Genomic DNA, 19,033 nt, shown 5'->3' with positions numbered 1-19,033 from the left:
TTATACACGAGGCTTTATCTATCTGAACTCTAAGGACACAAATATGAAAAACCTATACTTACCAGCTGATACTCCACACTACACACTAGGTGTGCCATGTGACCTGAAACTTTGGTACAAACTCATCATAATCATTCTGTTAACACTGTTTTTTAACACTGTTTGTGTTGCTGTTCAGCAGTTTAAAATGTTTTAGATTGGATTACATGGAATGAATTAGAATTTTCTTGGGGGGTTTTGTGTGTGTTTTGTTCTTAGCAGATTTTTTCTTCCATAACGTTGAATTCCAGTTACCACATTTCTGGTCATATGACATCCCGAGTGCCCACTTAAAAAAAATCCCCACAGTTAATTCAACATTAAAACAAAATAAAAATATGTTAAATAAATAAAGGTTTGCTCTGTGATGAAATACTAAATAAGCATACATTGTACAGAGCACTAACAATGAAAACAATCCTTTAGCCTGTTGATCAGAGAGAGGCCGTCATTATGTCCATTTAAAACCTGTAATCACAGAGCACAACGTTTCTGTGAAACTATAAAGTCCCATATGATCCTCATCATGTCCAGTGACTTCAGAGTGGATCCTCCCTGTCATCCGGCCAGTGTTTGATGTGTGGCAAGCAGCACAGAAGCAGGATAGCTGAGGACTTTAAAAGAAGAGCAGAAAACAGGAATATGTAGTTGTAAATGTAAATATCAGTGATACTTGTCTTGTCAAAGGGAATAAAATAATGAAAATGTTAACTTACACACTCATTTAGGGAGGATCTTGACACTGCACAGAGGAGGCACAGTCAGTCTGACAATGATGGTGATCTCCAGGGATGTTTTCCTGCAGCAACATTCCTGCCAACTGGCCGTATGATCCAGAGTAGTTGGTTTGTAATGAACAGAAAGGTGTATATGTTAGGTAGTGTGCACTCAGAGCTGGTCCTAAGAAACAAACACATCCTGTAATAAACTGAATACCTGTAGTAGTGCTGCTGCAAATATAAAGCCCTTCTATCATGAGTGGTTTCAAAGAAGGTGTTTTGGAGGCTCAGTCACAGAAACTGTGCAGTCTGTTCAGTCCTGAGTGTCGCAGCTCTGAAGGGGATGGATCACAGAGGGAAACACCTGAGTACAGACATTACAATACACTCTAACACTCCTAAGGTCAAGTGAAAACACAATTTAAACACTTTACAAAGAATGAATACATGTTTTCATGGAAATTATGTCATTAACCCTTTTTGTTGTGAGTAAATCTCACCGACTGCTTGTGGGACAAGCTAGAAGGAGGACTTATCACAGAATCTCTCCTGTGCTCCAGATGTGAAGTCTCACGCTCTGATCGTACGGCGATGAAGATGGTGATGATGAAGTTTCTCTGATCTGTGGCATTACAGTTTCTGGCTGCTATGTGCTTCACATTGTTGGATTTTACATGTGAAGCTTGGAGAAGACACAGGAGGACTGTGTCTTGCTTAAAAAAAAAAAAGAAAAAAAAAGGAAACCTAACAGGAAAGGAAACCCCCCCCCCCCTCAACTCCCACCGTACCCTCCCCCCCCCTCCCACTCAACTCCCCAACCTCACACCATCAAATGTCTATACAAATGTAGGGTATCAGCTGGTAACAGAAAGCAAGTGCTACATATGTACTACATATGTAACACTGCTGAAACATTTCTGGCCAGAAATGTGCAGTTATCAACCCAGACCCACCCTGATGATTGCACTGGCCAGAAACATGATAAAAGCTCATAAAAATTTATGTTTCATAGAAAAATTTGTCCAAAAATATAATCGTATACTTTTGAAAAAGTTTAAAGTTTATAACAAACCAAAATAATAACATTTTTGTAAATAGTATTTCAAAATAGAGGCACACATAAAGTGGCTTAACTGTCATTATTGCTGTAATTAGGTTTGTTTGTTTGTTTGTTTGTTTGTTTGTTTGTTTGTTTGTTTGTTTGTTTGTTTGTTTGTTTGTTTGTTTGTTTGTTTAAAAAGCAACCTTTAGTCATTATTGTTCTCTCAGAAACAATGAAGAAGCTGTTGAACATTTATGTGTTGTGTAGGCAATCCTCTGGTCCACCCTCCCTCCCTCCCAGCCACAGTGAGACTGGGGCAGCCTGGCAGGATGTTGAAGCCTGGCTGCAGAGAGGATATGCCTACACTATTCATTTTAAACTGCTATATTTGATTTTTCTAACATTTATAGGTTACTGTTAGTGAATTTTAGATTTTCTGTGATAAATAAAATTGTCATCTTTTACTGATATCATTACTTAATTCATGTAATTGTATTTTATGTAAACAATTCAACCATTATACTGCAATGCAGAGCGTCAACTTTTAAATATCGCTCTACTTTCTTAAGTCATTCAAAAATATAGAAATTACTTACTGTATTCAAAGATCTAGATCATGAATCATCACAGGACAATACACAGTATACTGGGTCATGGTAACTATGGTATGTCTTCATGACTCCAGAATGGAGACATCGATCTGGCTGAGAAATGAAAATAAGGTCAAGCAGTGTGTTCTTCTCTGTGGTAGGGGCAGTGATGACCTGTGCGTATCCCCTAGACTCAAACAACTCCATGATTGGTTTGTTTGCACTGGATAAAACATTCTCATTAAAATCACCACAAACTATGATGGGATGACAGTCCATGATCTCCAATGAGTCTAATAGGCTTACCAGGTTTTTCAGGAATGGCCTCAGAGTGTAGTCTGGAGGTCTGTATACAACTGCAATCAGAGCACTGACTGGTGCTTCAACCTTTAAAGCCAGAAATTCAAGGTCAGTTACATTATGGATGTACTGTTTTTCATGCACTTGAATGTCACTTTTCACATAAACAGCAACTCCACCACCACTTCTGTTTGCCATCTGGGGAAAGTTTGTGTAGGACAGGTGTCTGTTGCGTTTGAACAAATTGTAATTTTCCAAGTGGAGACTCTCTGCGACAAAAGAGCCCCGCAGGTGTGTTTCTGTTAGGCACAAAACATCTGCTAGACACAATTCATGGTGACTTTTGATGTCATTAATGTGAGCTGGCAGTCCCTCTGTATTATGATGAACAATGGTGAAAACCTCTGACCTGCTGAGGGTTTGTCTCACGTGTAGAAGAGGCATCATGTCATCAAGGTTGGCTTGTCTCATGTTCTCAAGTGCTGCAGTGATTTCTGGGTTGGTGAATATTTTTTTCTCCTCCATATCAAGAAGATACAGTCCACTGAGAGACGTCACTCTACTGACAGCTACGTAGGCCATGCCGGGCTCAAAAATGCTCTTAAGAGAGACAACAGCTGATGTAGTTGTCATACCCTGTACCTTATGTATTGTACATGCAAAGGCCAGCTTCACTGGGAACTGTCTTCGTACCACTCCTTTCTGCTTCAGATTCTCCTCTGCTCTCTCAATGTACACCATGTCGTCTGCTGGTGTGCGGTTATTCTTTCCAGATGTCTCATTATCCATTTTAAGTCCAAGCTTGATGATGTGTTGGTCGTTTTCAGAGTGAACTACTCTAAGTAGTTTTCCAAAAGCTCCATTAACCAAACCATTTTGTATGTCAATGTTTCTGGTGAGCATGACACGAGCTCCTTCTGCAACTTTCAGTGTGTCTGGTAACTCGTTTTTACCTCCTTTCAACGGTCTGTCTTGAAGTGCCATTCTGCCAGTTCTAGGATCTTTTCTATAATCATCTGCATGGATGTCAATGATATGAGTGTGGAGCAGAGCCAGTGTTGAAGAGTTGTGTGCATCCACTTCTTTATTAGTTGCAAAAATGTGCAATGCATCAGTCGGACAATGGGCTGGTTCAGTTATGGCCTGTAACAACAAATCTCTATCTGCTTCGCAAAGCTCATCCAACTTTCCTTTTACACGAATTCTGTTCAGCATCTCAGCAAAGACAACATCATCTTTCTGACGCATAATCTCAGTCAGAGTGATCATCTGAAAATGCTCCCGCCACAGGTCGATCTCGGACGGGTCGTGCACACAGAGAGGTTTAGACTGTCGCACTGGGGGTAGCTGATAGAAGTCTCCGACAGCAATGACTGACATGCCTCCAAAGGGTCTCCGAGTCCCTTTGATCTGTTTGAGTCTTGCATCTACATATGCAAAGAGATGTCTTGACACCATAGACACTTCGTCAATGACGATTATTTCAGCATTCAAAAGTTCTGATCTGACTTCATCCAGCTGATTGCCAAGTCCCTGAATGGGAGGTTTTAAGCTTCTAGGCAGCTTGAGAAGAGAATGCAGTGTTGTTCCAGAAATGTTAAATGCTGCAGTCCCAGTGAAAGCAGTTAACAGGACAGTGGGTTTTGATATGTCAACGTCGTCTGCATATCTGGGCACTTTGCTCAGTATCTTAGATGCTTCTGAGTAGATGCATTTGATAAGATGTGATTTTCCTGTTCCAGCACCACCATTAATATAAAAGAAAAACTGCTCTGGATTTAGAGCACAGACTCTTTTAATGCACCAGTCTCTAACTGCATAAAATATGCAGGCTTGCTTCTTGTTCAGATTCTGAAACATCTGACGTAACAATGTGGGATCAATAGTAGGGGGTTCCCTGATGGCTCTGACTTCTGTTGAAGCATCAGCCTGACGGCTGTAGTCGGGCACATCTTCCTGTTCATTTTCATTGTCTCGCTCTCTTTCTTGTTCAACAAGTGGCAACCTTACGAGATCTGATTCAGGTGCCAGATTACACCATTCGTCAGTCACACCTCTGTTCTGCTCATATTCCTCAACAGCGCTCTCGATCTCCTCACTGTTTTTCTCATATTTTTCTCTGTTTCTTTTGACAATGTGTTGCACGTACTCAAGACGGTCAGTACCTGGCAGCTGTACACAGCCAGCACCATAGAAAGCCTGATAGGTTGGCAACGATGGTGTTTTCAGTTCGTGGTCTGAACGATGAGGAAGGTACAGTTTAAGCAGTCTTCCGTAATATTGCTCTGGATGTTTTTCTTGTGAGCAGCGGTGAAATCTGATGATAGCAGGCTTATTGTTTTTGCGCCTTTGCACAAACCCCATCTCATTGAGAAGGGGCAAAACATCTTTACCTTTTTTCTGTTGGCCATAGACAATCCTGCAAGTAGCAGCAAAGTCTGCCATGCACATCTCCTCATACTCTGGTGTTTCAGGTCTGGCTTTGTATTTGTCATTCAAAGATGTCATCCAAACATTGGAAGACTCAGGTGTTGTGTTGTCCAGAACTGACAGGGGACGACTCATTTTCACAGGATTATCATCAGTTGGTATGAATATTACAGCACGTGAACATTGCTTCATGTGAAGACCACATGCACGAGCAACACACTCCTGTGCACTGATCTCTCGCTTCTTTGAATATGCCTGCATGACGGCTCTCATTTCATCGCACTCATTTACACTGTCCTTATTGGAGTTCTCAATGACAGTTTTCAGGTACTCAGATAGCCCGCCCTCTTTTTTTGATATATATTTCATTAAATAATTTGCAGCGCCGAAAGCATCTAAAACAAAGCTTATGTCGATATTACTGTTCCAGGCTTCAAGCAGATGTGGATTATAGCCATTTATCCAAGAGTCTTTTGGATCACGCTTTAGTATGATCGTACTCCTCATGTTCATTTTATTCAGGTATCTCTGATATTCTGCATGTGTCAACTTGCATCTTTCCAAGAGCTGCTCTAAACTCATGGAAGCAGTTTCAGGTTCATTCAGCAGCTGGTTCAGTGGTCTGAGCTTGTTCTTTGCCGTTTCTACTTCCAGTGCATCATCCTCACTGGGTCTTGTGATCATTGTCTCATTGCAGGGTGGTTTGGGAAAACCAAAACGGCACCCGGAGCTTAAACTCCTAAAGCACGTCTTTGTGTGGTTCTTACTGTGTTTTTGCACTTCTGTTACTTTTTTGTACAGTTCGGGTTGTTTATGTGGATCAGGCAGCTGAGCTGTGATGTATTTGTTTATAAAATCAACAACAGTTTGCTCATCATCCTCCTCAAACACAGGAGCACCTTCTACCCACAGGAGACAGTGTATGTGTGGGCTTCCTCTGTGCTGAAACTCAACTCTGTAAAAGTAGTCAATGACTTTGCCAAGTGGCTCTGCGGGAGATAAGAGTAAATCTCTGAATAATGCTTCAACTCTCTTGTCAAACATGCGCATTGTTGTGACAGGATTGCTTCTCAGGATGTCACACTTTGCTGACCAGTCGAGTCCTTCAAAATTCACTTGTTCACCTTGCTGCCTTGTTATTGCCTCGATCACTTCAGGCCAGCGCATTTCAGCAGCTGAAAATGTGCAAAAGAACGTGGGAGTTCCCAACTGTCTGATCATGGCAAAAAGATCTCTTGTTGTTTTCTCCCAATAGGCTGGGGTTCCTCTCAGAGGCTGCATGAATCTCACTGCATCTTTATTTCGCACCAGTTTCTCCACCTCATGTTTATCTTGTAACATGCCTGAGGTTATTTTTCTACCATCTCTGGTCAGAGGCTTTGCCTTCCTTAACTGTACTGTCATGCTGGATGTAGCCAAGTGTATTTCAGTCACAAACTGTGCAAAGAACAAATAGTTTGTGTCTTTGGCAAAACGATCATCAATGCAGAAAAGTCTTGATTTGAAATACCCACTGGGGGATACTTTGATCAGCCTTCTTTCATCAAGTGTGTTTTGACCTGTAGGAAACTGCACAGGGAAGGCCATGGCCTCCAGTTTAGGTGTTTTGAAAAAACTTATTGGATTGTTTCTCTCTGCAGGAGCAACAGAGTAGATTCCTTCACTGAAACATAATATCTCCTCAGCCACATCAGGGGGCTGCAAACAGGACTCGAGTGCAAAACCACCATTAGTCAGTCCATCTGCTTGCTCTGAATCATCTCTCATCTGTTCATGCGATTGTTCACCATCACAGGGTAACATGTCAATGTCCTGTTCATTTATATTTTGTGCTTCACTCAGTGCATTTTTCTCACAGCTGTCAATTTCCATTAAATCAGCCTCATCATAATCGTCCTCATTCATGTTTTCATCATCATCATCCTCATCATCTTCATCAGGAAGAGTTGGATCACACAGCTCAGCATCATCTCTGATGCTCACATCCTTATACTGTGGATGAATCTGCTTGAGTTTATGCAGTGCTTGCACAAGTTTAGACCAGCTTACAGTCTGAAACAGCTGATGACCTTTGTAAGACAAGCGTCTCTTCAGTTTTATTCTCATGACCTGAGAATTAATTCTCAATCGAGGTAGTGTTTCAACAGTTTCCTGTACCTCTGATGGGACACAGACCACATTTCCTCTAATTGCTCTTTGTCTGCCTTTGGGAAGAGGAATGATCTTGGCAAATGGTATGCACTTGGCTATGAGATGTCTCTCCAGTATGTTGAGATCAGACAGTTCAGCTGGAATATCAGCAAGATCCAACTTATTGGCAACAGCAAGTGCTGGCATGGATCCATTTTTAAGATGATCGTGGCAGGTGTGACAAATCCACTCTCTCTTTCTCTCATCGGGAACATTGCACTGCTCATTTCTGCAGTTTTCATCACAAACATGAACAAACTTTCCTGTCAAACATGTTGTAACTACATGTGGGTTTTTGACATAATTTGACCTTCTGCAGGGTCGTACTTGGTTTGGAAATGAAGCCTTGAAACATACAGTACATGGGTATGATGGTCCAGCTTTGATTTGTGATTTGAACACAGATATGGCCTCGTTAATCACACTGTTGTCACTCTCTTGGGTTTGTCTGTTCACCCATCTGTATTTCCTTTTTATTTTCATTGCACATCTCATATTGTGCATAATCCTGAAGGCAAGATTACTTTGATACCTGTCTCGCATTAGTTGTTTCATTAGTTGTCTGTGTCTTACTCTGAATGCGTTATCACGTGCATAACGCTGAGTCACTCGAGATCTCTGTCTCTCTCTGAAATCTGGGCTCTCTTGATACCTTTTAGTGATATAGTTTTTTTGTTTTTGTCTAAATTCAGCATTGTCACAGTAGCGTCTTTTAATATATTGTTGTTGTTTCTTTCTGAATTCATCGTTCTCACAGTAGCGTCTTTTAATATATTGTTGTTGTTTCTTTCTGAATTCAGCATTTTCACAGTAACGTCTTTTAATATATTGTTGATGTTTCTGTCTAACTTCAGGATTGTTTTTATATGCCTCGCTTGTAGAAGATTTCTTCTTTTCTTTGTACTCTTTGTTTGAAGCATACTTTTGTCGTTCTTTCCTTTTTTGGTTTTCTTTTCTCTGATTTCTTGGTTTGTCTGATGCCATTAATCTTCTTTTCATTTTGCGCCTTTGCTGTTTATTAACTTTTGTCAGTTTATAGATTTTTTGTATAACTGTATCAGAAAGATCACAGTTAGCACCATTTTTTATTGCAGTCCTTGACTGACAGGAAAAAACATCATTTGATGGAAGGAAATTAAAGTCACTCGATAGTTCTTTGGTAGTTATAAAAGTAAATTCATTTTGAGGAGCTTCGTGTGATGTGAACTGAGTCATACGGACTTCTTGTTGTTTCTCCAGTGGTGTACAAACAGACATTGGAGAGATCTCAGTAAGATCAGTGGTTGTGTTTCTCCTTGGAGAAGAGGAGTTTGCTTCATCAACAGTTGTATCAGAGTGAGTAGGTGCCACAGCAGTGGCAGCTGTTGGTCTGCAGACTGTGTCTGTGATAGTATCACTCAGGTTGACTGTGCTCATACTGTAGAACTGCACAGGCTTCAGTTCATAGTTACAAGAAGGTGATATCTCCATCATTTCATAAGAATCCTGGAGTCTCTTAATCATGTCACTGAGGAGTGTGAATTTCACCATCACAGCCGTACCACGATCACGTGACCATAGTGCTAGAGGAAGACCACTGGCTGTTCTGGAGTGTGGATCAAAGAAACCATATTTGCCCGATGTGGATCTGAACACTGCGATACACAATCCACTCATAATCAGTAAGGCATACTGCACATCTGACAACAGGCAGCTCAGTCCTGCTTCTAAGCTGAGAAAGGTATCTACTGCCTCCTCTGGAGGTTCTTCAAATGTCCCATACCGGGAAGGCTGTGTCATGTCGACATGATACATAGACCTGCGAGCATCAACTTTGTCTGGCAGCTCATCGGTAGCCAAATGAATATTTTTAGGAAATCTTTTCTTGGCCTCTTTGTACATCACATCACCTTTATCCAAGACCAGATTAAGGTCAGCTGTAGTCATGTTATCATTCTCATGAAGGAAAGCAAGAAATGTGAGTGAGTTACATGTGCACTGCTTGTTTCTGGAGTCTCCATATTTGGGATGAGCCTGGCTGTGAGATGCACAGATATGTGTAACAGAGGGCTGGTTTTCAAAGTTCACTCTTTCTGCATGAGATGGTCCTGCCACATCACTGTGACGGCCTCTTTTTACAATATCAGCATAACCCACCTGTGGGGCACTTGACACCTCAGGTTGGTCTCTATGGTTTACCTGATGATCATTAAATTCATGCTGCAATCCAATCTTTACAGCATCTGCATAGGATACCTGTTGTACATGTGCAGGAACATGTTGACCTGCCTGTTTCACACCATCAGCATTGGTCTTTGCAGACACAAAGTCTTCTGCAGAGCTCTGAGGAAAATCACACTCAGCTTGTTCACATGTTGGTACTTCATGAAACTCATGGAACTTCTTCCAGCGTTGTTTTGCAGCTTGTGACTTTTTCTGCTTCCTTGGCATTTTTACACAAGTGTTTCTCTTAGTCTTTAGAAAATATGTTTATAAAATAAGAGTGGCACAGAGCAGGAGATGTTTTCTTTGTCTTTATATTTCAGTTTTTATTTCTCAGAAACAGATGTCTTTGTTTGTTTGACAGTTTGTCAGTCGAGAGAATAATATGCACTCTCTTTATTGGCTTGGCACAACTTAGCAGCAAGCGCAAAGTGAAAAACAGCTAGAGAGAAAATTTAGAAGAGAGAACAGACAGAGCAGGAGAAACACGGCTGGGAAATCACAATCAAACCGTGAATTAGAGTTTTCTTTATTTGTTCAGTTTGTTCTCAGGTAGAGGCAATATGCACTCTTTATTGCTTTAATGGCTTGGCATTTTTCAGCAGCAAGCCAAGAGTGAAAAACAGGTAGAGAGAAAATTTAGCAGAGAGAACAGACAGAGCAGGAGAGACACGGCTTTAAATCAAACCGCAGAGTTTTCTTTGTTTGTTCAGTTTGTTCTCAGGTTGAGGCAAAATATGCACTCTTTATTGCTTTATTGGCTTGTGCATTTTTCAGCAGCAAGCCAAAGAGTGAAAAACAGGTAGAGAGAAAATTTAGCAGAGAGAACAGACAGAGCAGGAGAGACGCGGCTTTAAATCAAACCGCAATAAGATTCTTGGTTTGGCAAAATTTCTCACAAACCACAGGGTGAAATACAGATGGAAAGAAGGCAGAGACAACAGGTGGAGTAGGACAGAAGATAGAGGGGTTGGGGGGTTGGGATGTGAGATAGAAGACTGGAGATCTGGTCCTTGTTCTTCTTCTGCACACTGTGAACAAAAAACAAGAAAAAATAATAATTTTAATAAAATTATATCACATGGTAATTGTATGAACTAATTGTGACTACTGAAAAAGGACAAAACAAATATTCAAGCTAAACTGTTGTCGGCTGCCATGTGCAAAAAGTTGCACAATTTGGCACTTTTTAAAAGAATAAATATTTAATTAAATTCAGCAATAATATTTTTAAATACAAATATGATTGAGTGAATTGTTAACTAATCACATGTAATGTGCAAAAATGTACGAAAAAAATATTTTAGCCCAATTGTTAAGCTGAACTTATGTGTATTTATTATAAAAATGTGTTTAAAAGGTCTAGCACAAAGTTTGAACCCATCACTTTAAAGCTTATATTAGTCAGACTCTTTTTTTAAAATTTTGGTGTACTTCTCTAACAGTATGTGCACACCTACCAGGCAAAGCACAGATGTGAGTCAAGTTCCTGAAAGTGTAAGACAAGAAATAACATGTTAGTTGTCTGTACAGTGTTATCAGACTAACAAAAAAACAAAGCCCACACGACATGATACACTGAACTTATAGTCAGCAGGGTAATTATAGAGTAATATAGCACACCAGCTGATACAGCAGCCATTTTATAATTCAAACTAATTAACTGAAGTATTTATTTAAGTACTTATATAAGGCTACTGTTAGACTGTTACTAGCCTTAGCATCGCTGCTAACGCTAGCATTCCTGCTAGCGTTAACACTTCAGTTAGTGTTAGCACTGCTGGTAGAACTAGCACTCTTACTGTTAAAACTGAGGCACAATGGCAATAATAAAGCTCATTTGTTACTTTTGTCTCACTGACCGCCAATAAATATCACAGGAATATCACAGGAATATTCTTTTTGTCAGTTAAAAACTGCTAAGGCTAGTGTTGGCACTATAGCTAGCGTTAGCATTGATGCTAGCATTAGCATCGAAGCTAGCATTAGCACTGCTACTAACAGCAAAAGTCATAAAGTACTCTTACTGTTAAAACTGAGGCACAATGGCAATAATAAATCTCATTTGTTACTTTTGTCTCACTGACCGCCAATAAATATCACAGGAATATCACAGGAATATTCTTTTTGTCAGTTAAAAACTGCTAAGGCTAGTGTTGGCACTATAGCTAGCGTTAGCATTGATGCTAGCATTAGCATCGAAGCTAGCATTAGCACTGCTACTAACAGCAAAAGTCATAAAGTACTCTTACTGTTAAAACTGAGGCACAATGGCAATAATAAATCTCATTTGTTACTTTTGTCTCACTGACCGCCAATAAATATCACAGGAATATCACAGGAATATTCTTTTTGTCAGTTAAAAACTGCTAAGGCTAGTGTTGGCACTATAGCTAGCGTTAGCATTGATGCTAGCATTAGCATCGAAGCTAGCATTAGCACTGCTACTAACAGCAAAAGTCATAAAGTACTCTTACTGTTAAAACTGAGGCACAATGGCAATAATAAATCTCATTTGTTACTTTTGTCTCACTGACCGCCAATAAATATCACAGGAATATCACAAGAATATTCTTTTTGTCAGTTAACAACTGCTAAGGCTAGTGTTAGCACTATAGCTAGCATTAGCATTGAAGCTAGCGTTAGCACTGCTGCTAACAGCAAAAGTCATAAACCTATATAAATGGTAGCAAAGGTTATTCTTTTTTTGCTTTCTTTATTCTTTGAACTCTGTTGAACTTTAAAAAGACTTGATATGTGAGTTTAAATGTCAAACATGTATTTTTACCATCATAAAATTAAAACAATGCTGTACTGAGTGTATTGTACTTACCACAGCAGAGAGCAAAGCGGAATGACGGCAGTTGGTGCAGTGATTAGTTAAAGACTGATGAGGCGTTCAGGTGGTGCTTGGAAATTTGAGCATCAGTTTGAACATCAATAATGAGCATATATATTTCTCTGTCATAGAGAGACAGAGAAAAAAATACACAAGACTCACCAGCATACAAATTGGTACTTTTTCTCTTTATGTCACTCATTCGCTTATACTCAGGAAAGAGGGCAACTGGCATTAAATTAGCAAATAAAAAGTATGTCATCTTGAACTGTTTTATGGATTTTATTTTAAGACTACTTTGAGCGTATTCGTGGGGAGATAAACTATACAGACTAAAAACAGAGACATTAAATGAGATTCGATTATTTAAAATGTGGGAAAATACACTACAGACAGGTAGATGCTGTGAGCTTTAATTATCCAGTCAGAAAAGATTATTTTAAAGTCATCAACTGACTAAAACTGCCGAGGTATGAAAAACCTGTGTGGAGAAGACAAGTCCACCAATACACAATCAACTTGAATTTAACAGGGCAATAATTCAGGGCTCTATTCAGTTAGCCTATATTAACTACTGACATACTGTTAATCTGTGGCAAAAGCCTGTCAAACCTGTCTTATTGTACCTATTGAAAAAGTTAATCTTACTACAACTGCTTAGATGTAACACACATTTTTGATTTAATCTTGGCAGAGTGAGAGACAGAGCTCGTTAAGCAGGCAGGTGTGAGCCTGGTTGCTATAGTGACTGCACCCAAGGGCTCCATACACACGGACACAGACATGCACCTCACTTTTGCTGCTTAAAATGAACAGAAAAGTCAGGCCGAAACAAATCGTTCCCAAATTAAAAGTACAAGTCGTATTGACAAAATTCTTTCACCGTGAGCGACAGCAGCTTCTAGTCTACTGAATTCTCAGTTTTCATGCCTGTGGAGTTTATTATATGGACGTGGTGACAGTGTAAAGACACCATGCTCTTCTGATTTTCAAACGAACCTTCTGAGCCATTTTAACATTAGAGTCTATGGAAGAGTTGGAAGGAGGAGGCTGTGCATTGGTGACATTTATGAAAGAACCGTAACACCTAGGACAATAGTAAACACATTGGATGAAAGAGGACAGCCATGGCTACGTTTTCAGGGTAAAATCATACCTGTAGAGCAAACGCTGCGGACACAGCAGCAGTTTTAAAAAAGATTTTAAGATTAATTTTTTTGCTCCTCTCACTCTAGCAGTTGAGCTGCCTCACTCTAGCCCCAACATTCCGTCCCATACACACCCATTATAAACTCTGAAACGGGTGAAAAAACATCATGAAACTTAAACTGGAACTGAAGAAAAAGTATAATAGATATTGAAAAGATAAATACAAGTTGAATAGTTGAATGTCTTGTCTTCGTTTTAAAGTTTGAATGGTGACTCTATGTGAACGTATGTGGAAGTAGTAAGAGTTTAAAAATGAGTAAGTTGAATGAGGATTTGAAGGGTCTCCCCATTGAAATACATGGGAAATTTTTGTTGAATAAAGTTGAATAAAATTAAAAATATAAATGTTAAAAATGAGAAAAATAGAAGCAGTCATGTCCAAAAGAATAGGAATCTAACGGTGTTTGAATGGTTTTTCTAAGTTGAACGGTTTTGAAGGAGTGAGATGCCAAAAAACGTACGGAATATATAATAATAATAATAAAGATTAGAATAACAATACTGTGAATGCTTTTCAAGCATTCACACTAATAATAAAGATTAGAAGAACAATACTGTGAATGCTTTTCAAGCATTCACACTAACTAGAAAGTGCATTTTCTGAAGAAACTGCAGTGTGAATGCTTGAATCTGAATGTATGCATTGAAATGAAATAATTACTGAATTTAAGTTAAAAATTTTGAATGAGATAAAAAAAAAAACCCGAATTTAACCTGAAAACAAAAGTGCTGAACTGCTAAAAGCTGAAGGTTACACAGAAGAAGAAGTTGGAAAAAAGCTGAAAATGTTTTAATTGTAAATTAGAAAAACCTAAGAAATGAGAAAAGAACATTTAGAGTCAGAAAACATCTGAAAGAATATTAAAAGGTCATATTCTTTGAATCACTGAATGACTCAAATGTGATCCCTCCACTTTGATCCACACCGTTTAAAAAGTTGACATTTCTGAGCTTTGAAAGACACTGTGTTGGAAAGAGAACAACGATGGCGACGTTTTGAGGGTAAAATGATGGCTGTAACACTGTGGACACAGCAGCAGTTGAAAGAGAAGTGCTTAAGATGAATCTTGGTACAGTGGCAGGCAGAGCTCGTTAAGCAGGCAGGTGTGAGCCTGGTTGCTATAGTGACCGCACCCAATGGCTCCATACACACGACACAGACATGCACCTCACTTTTGCTGCTTAAAATGAACAGAAAAGTCAGGCCAAAACAAATCGTTCCCAAATGAAAAGTACATGTCGTACTGACAAAATTCTTTCACCGTGAGCGACAGCCATGTCTAGTCTACCTAATTCTCAGTTTTCATGCCTGTGGAGCTTATTATATGGACGTGGTGACAGTGGAAAGACACCATGCTCTTCTGATTTTCAAACGAACCTTCTGAGCCATTTTAACATTAGAGTCTATGGAAGAGTTGGAGGGAGGAGGCTGTGCATTGGTGACATTTATGAAAGAACCGTAACACCTAGGACAATAGTAAACACATTGGATGAAAGAGGACAGCCATGGCTACGTTTTGAGGGTAAAATCATACCTGTAGAGCAAACGCTGCGGACACAGCAGCAGTTTTAAAAAAGATTTTAAGATTAATTTTTTTGCTCCTCTCACTCTAGCAGTTGAGCTGCCTCACTCTAGCCCCAACATTCCGTCCCATACACACCCATTATAAACTCTGAAACGGGTGAAAAAACATCATGAAACTTAAACTGGAACTGAAGAAAAAGTATAATAGATATTGAAAAGATAAATACAAGTTGAATAGTTGAATGTCTTGTCTTCGTTTTAAAGTTTGAATGGTGGCTCTATGTCAATGTATGTGGAAGTAGTAAGAGTTTAAAAATGAGTAAGTTGAATGAGAATTTGAAGGGTCTCCCCATTGAAATACATGGGAAATTTTTGTTGAATAAAGTTGAATAAAATTAAAAATATAAATGTTAAAAATGAGAAAATTAGAAGCAGTCATGTCCAAAATAATAGGAATCTAACGATGTTTGAATGGTTTTTCTAAGTTGAACGGTTTTGAAGGAGTAGGCTTTCAAAAAACGTACGGAAAAATAAAATATAATAATAACTAGAAAGTGCATTTTCTGAAGAAACTGCAGTGTGAATGCTTGAATCTGAATGTATGCACTGAAATGAATTAATTGCTGAATGTTAAGTTAAAAATTCTGAATGAGCTGGAAAATACAGAATTTTTAAAGTGAAAACAAAAGTGCAGAACTTTTGAAAGCTGATGTTCACACAGAAGAAGTTGGAAAAAAGCTAAACATGTTTAAAATGTAAATAATAAAAAAATGAGTAATGACAAAAGAAAATTTAGAGTCAGAAAATCTCTGAATGAATATTAAAAGTTCAAATTCTTCTAACTGAAATGAACTTAAAAGATGAACAAAAATTCTGGAGAAAATGCAAACTTTAATATACAGCATAATGTTTTTCAGACATATACACATGTGTATATCATGTTTAATAGTATTACATACATCAATTTGTTTTGTATGTCATAGAAAATAAAAAAAAAATCTTAAGTCATATTTTACAGCTTCTTTCTGAAAAGGACTAGTAGAATAAATAAAAATAACTAAATTAAATAACTAAATAAAAAATAATAAGCAAGATATGAAATACATGAAAATTCAACTTTTAAAACCACAATCCTGAACCTTTAAATTGTGTTGGTTTCTTAGAACATGGCTGAACAGCTGTTTCTATCGTCCTACTTAATCTGTCTACACATCTTTTTATTACTCATTCTTCTTTATGTTTTAATGTAAACAGAGTCCACACAGTGGTAAAAGAGAACTGTATAGAGATTTTTGAGTAAACTCAAATGAAAGCCTAAGGTGGTGACACAGTTTAACACGTGCAAATAATCAAATAAACACATTAGTCCTTTTTGTGAACATGGATAAATAAGTATCAATACAGCATTGTTCAGCCATGCCACTAAATGCTTTTTTACACATTGTTTTAACCTGGGCTCAGACACAAAGTCCCAAAATTAGTTAGTCCCTGACTTTGAGTTGTGGTTATGACTAATTATTATACACAAGGCTTTATCTATCTAAACTCTAAGTACACAAATATGAAAAAAAAAAACCTATACTTACCAGCTGATACCCCACACTACACACTAGGTGTGCCATGTGACCTGAAACTTTGGTACAAAATCATCATAATCATTCTGTTAACACTGTTTTTTAACACTGTTTGTGTTGCTGTTCAGCAGTTTAAAATGTTTTAGATTGGATTACATGGAATGAATTTGAATTTTCTTGGGGGGTTTTGTGTGTGTTTTGTTCTTAGCAGATTTTTTCTTCCATAACGTTGAATTCCAGTTACCACATTTCTGGTCATATGACATCCCGAGTGCCCACTTAAAAAAATCCCCACAGTTAATTCAACATTAAAACAAAATAAAAATATGTTAAATAAATAAAGGTTTGCTCTGTGATGAAATACTAAATAAGCATACATTGTACAGAGCACTAACAATGACAACAATCCTTTAGCCTGTTGATCAGAGAGAGGCAGTCATTATGTCCATTTAAAACCTGTAATCACAGAGCACAACGTTTCTGTGAAACTATGAAGTCCCATATGATCCTCATCATGTCCAGTGACTTCAGAGTGGATCCTCCCTGTCATCCGGCCAGTGTTTGATGTGTGGCAAGCAGCACAGAAGCAGGATAGCTGAGGACTTTAAAAGAAGAGCAGAAAACAGGAATATGTAGTTGTAAATGTAAATATCAGTGATACTTGTCTTGTCAAAGGGAATAAAATAATGAAAATGTTAACTTACACACTCATTTAGGGAGGATCTTGACACTGCACAGAGGAGGCACAGTCAGTCTGACAATGATGGTGATCTCCAGGGATGTTTTCCTGCAGCAACATTCCTGCCAACTGGCCGTATGATCCAGAGTAGTTGGTTTGTAATAAACAGAAAGGTGTATATGTTAGGTAGTGTGCACTCAGAGCTGGTCCTAAGAAACAAACACATCCTGTAATAAACTGAATACCTGTAGTAGTGCTGCTGCAAATATGAAGCCCTTCTATCATGAGTGGTTTCAAAGAAGGTGTTTTGGAGGCTCAGTCACAGAAACTGTGCAGTCTGTTCAGTCCTGAGTGTCTCGGCTCTGAAGGGGATGGATCACAGAGGGAAACACCTGAGTACAGACATTACAATACACTCTAACACTCCTAAGGTCAAGTGAAAACACAATTTAAACACTTCACAAAGAATGAATACATGTTTTCATGGAAATAATGTCATTAACCCTTTTTGTTGTTAGTAAATCTCACCGACTGCTTGTGGGACAAGCTAGAAGGAAGACTTATCACAGAATCTCTCCTGTGCTCCAGATGTGAAGTCTCACGCTCTGATCGTATGGCGATGAAGATGGTGATGATGAAGTTTCTCTGATCTGTGGCATTACAGTTTCTGGCTGCTATGTGCTTCACATTGTTGGATTTTACATGTGAAGATTGGAGAAGACACAGGAGGACTGTGTCTTGCTTAAAAAAAAAAAAAGAAAAAAAAGGAAACCTAACAGGAAAGGAAACCCCCCCCCTCCCACTCAACTCCCCAACCTCACACCATCAAATGTCTATACAAATGTAGGGTATCAGCTGGTAACAGAAAGCAAGTGTAACATATGCACTACATATGTAACACTGCTGAAACATTTCTGGCCAGAAATGTGCAGTTATCAACCCAGACCCACCCTGATGATTGCACTGGCCAGAAACATGATAAAAGCTCATAAAAATTTATGTTTCATAGAAAAATTTGTCCAAAAATATAATTGTGTACTTTTGAAAAAGTTTAAAGTTTATAACAAACCAAAATAATAATATTTTTGTAAATAGTATTTCAAAATAGAGGCACACATAAAGTGGCTTAACTGTCATTATTGCTGTAATTAGGTTTGTTTGTTTGTTTGTTTGTTTGTTTGTTTTTTTAAAAAGCAACCTTTAGTCATTATTGTTCTCTCAGAAACAATGAAGAAGCTGTTGAACATTTATGTTTTGTGTGGGCAATCCTCTGGTCCACCCTCCCTCCCTCCCAGCCACAGTGAGACTGGGGCAGCCTGGCAGGATGTTGAAGCCTGGCTGCAGAGAGGATATGCCTACACTATTCATTTTAAACTGCTATATTTGATTTTTCTGACATTTATAGGTTACTGTTAGTGAATTTTAGATTTTCTGTAATAAATAAAATTGTCATCAAACATTATACTGCAATGCAGGGCGTCAACTTTTAAATATCGCTCTACTTTCTTAAGTCATTCAAAAATATAGATATTACTTACTGTATTCAAAGATCTAGATCATGAATCATCACAGGACAATACACAGTATACTGGGTCATGGTAACTATGGTATGTCTTCATGACTCCAGAATGGAGACATCGATCTGACTGAGAAATGAAAATTAGGTCAAGCAGTGTGTTCTTCTCTGTGGTAGGG

The 19,033-nt window shown here is 38.5% G+C and overlaps 1 long non-coding RNA gene across 1 annotated transcript; it reads right to left on the bottom strand.

Moving 5' to 3' along the window:
• Nucleotides 1-15,980: 15,980 nt before the first annotated feature.
• Nucleotides 15,981-18,069, bottom strand: LOC112433896 (uncharacterized). Its single transcript, XR_003023757.2, has 3 exons — nt 17,584-18,069; nt 17,364-17,467; nt 15,981-17,261 (listed from the first exon to the last, which is right to left on the bottom strand). It is a non-coding gene; the product is annotated as an uncharacterized LOC112433896 (long non-coding RNA).
• Nucleotides 18,070-19,033: the final 964 nt, after the last annotated feature.

The sequence above is a fragment of the Maylandia zebra genome, linkage group LG3 (assembly GCF_041146795.1).
Source record: "Maylandia zebra isolate NMK-2024a linkage group LG3, Mzebra_GT3a, whole genome shotgun sequence".
Classification (NCBI taxonomy): domain Eukaryota; kingdom Metazoa; phylum Chordata; class Actinopteri; order Cichliformes; family Cichlidae; genus Maylandia; species Maylandia zebra.
This window is presented reverse-complemented; position numbering and strand designations above follow the sequence as displayed.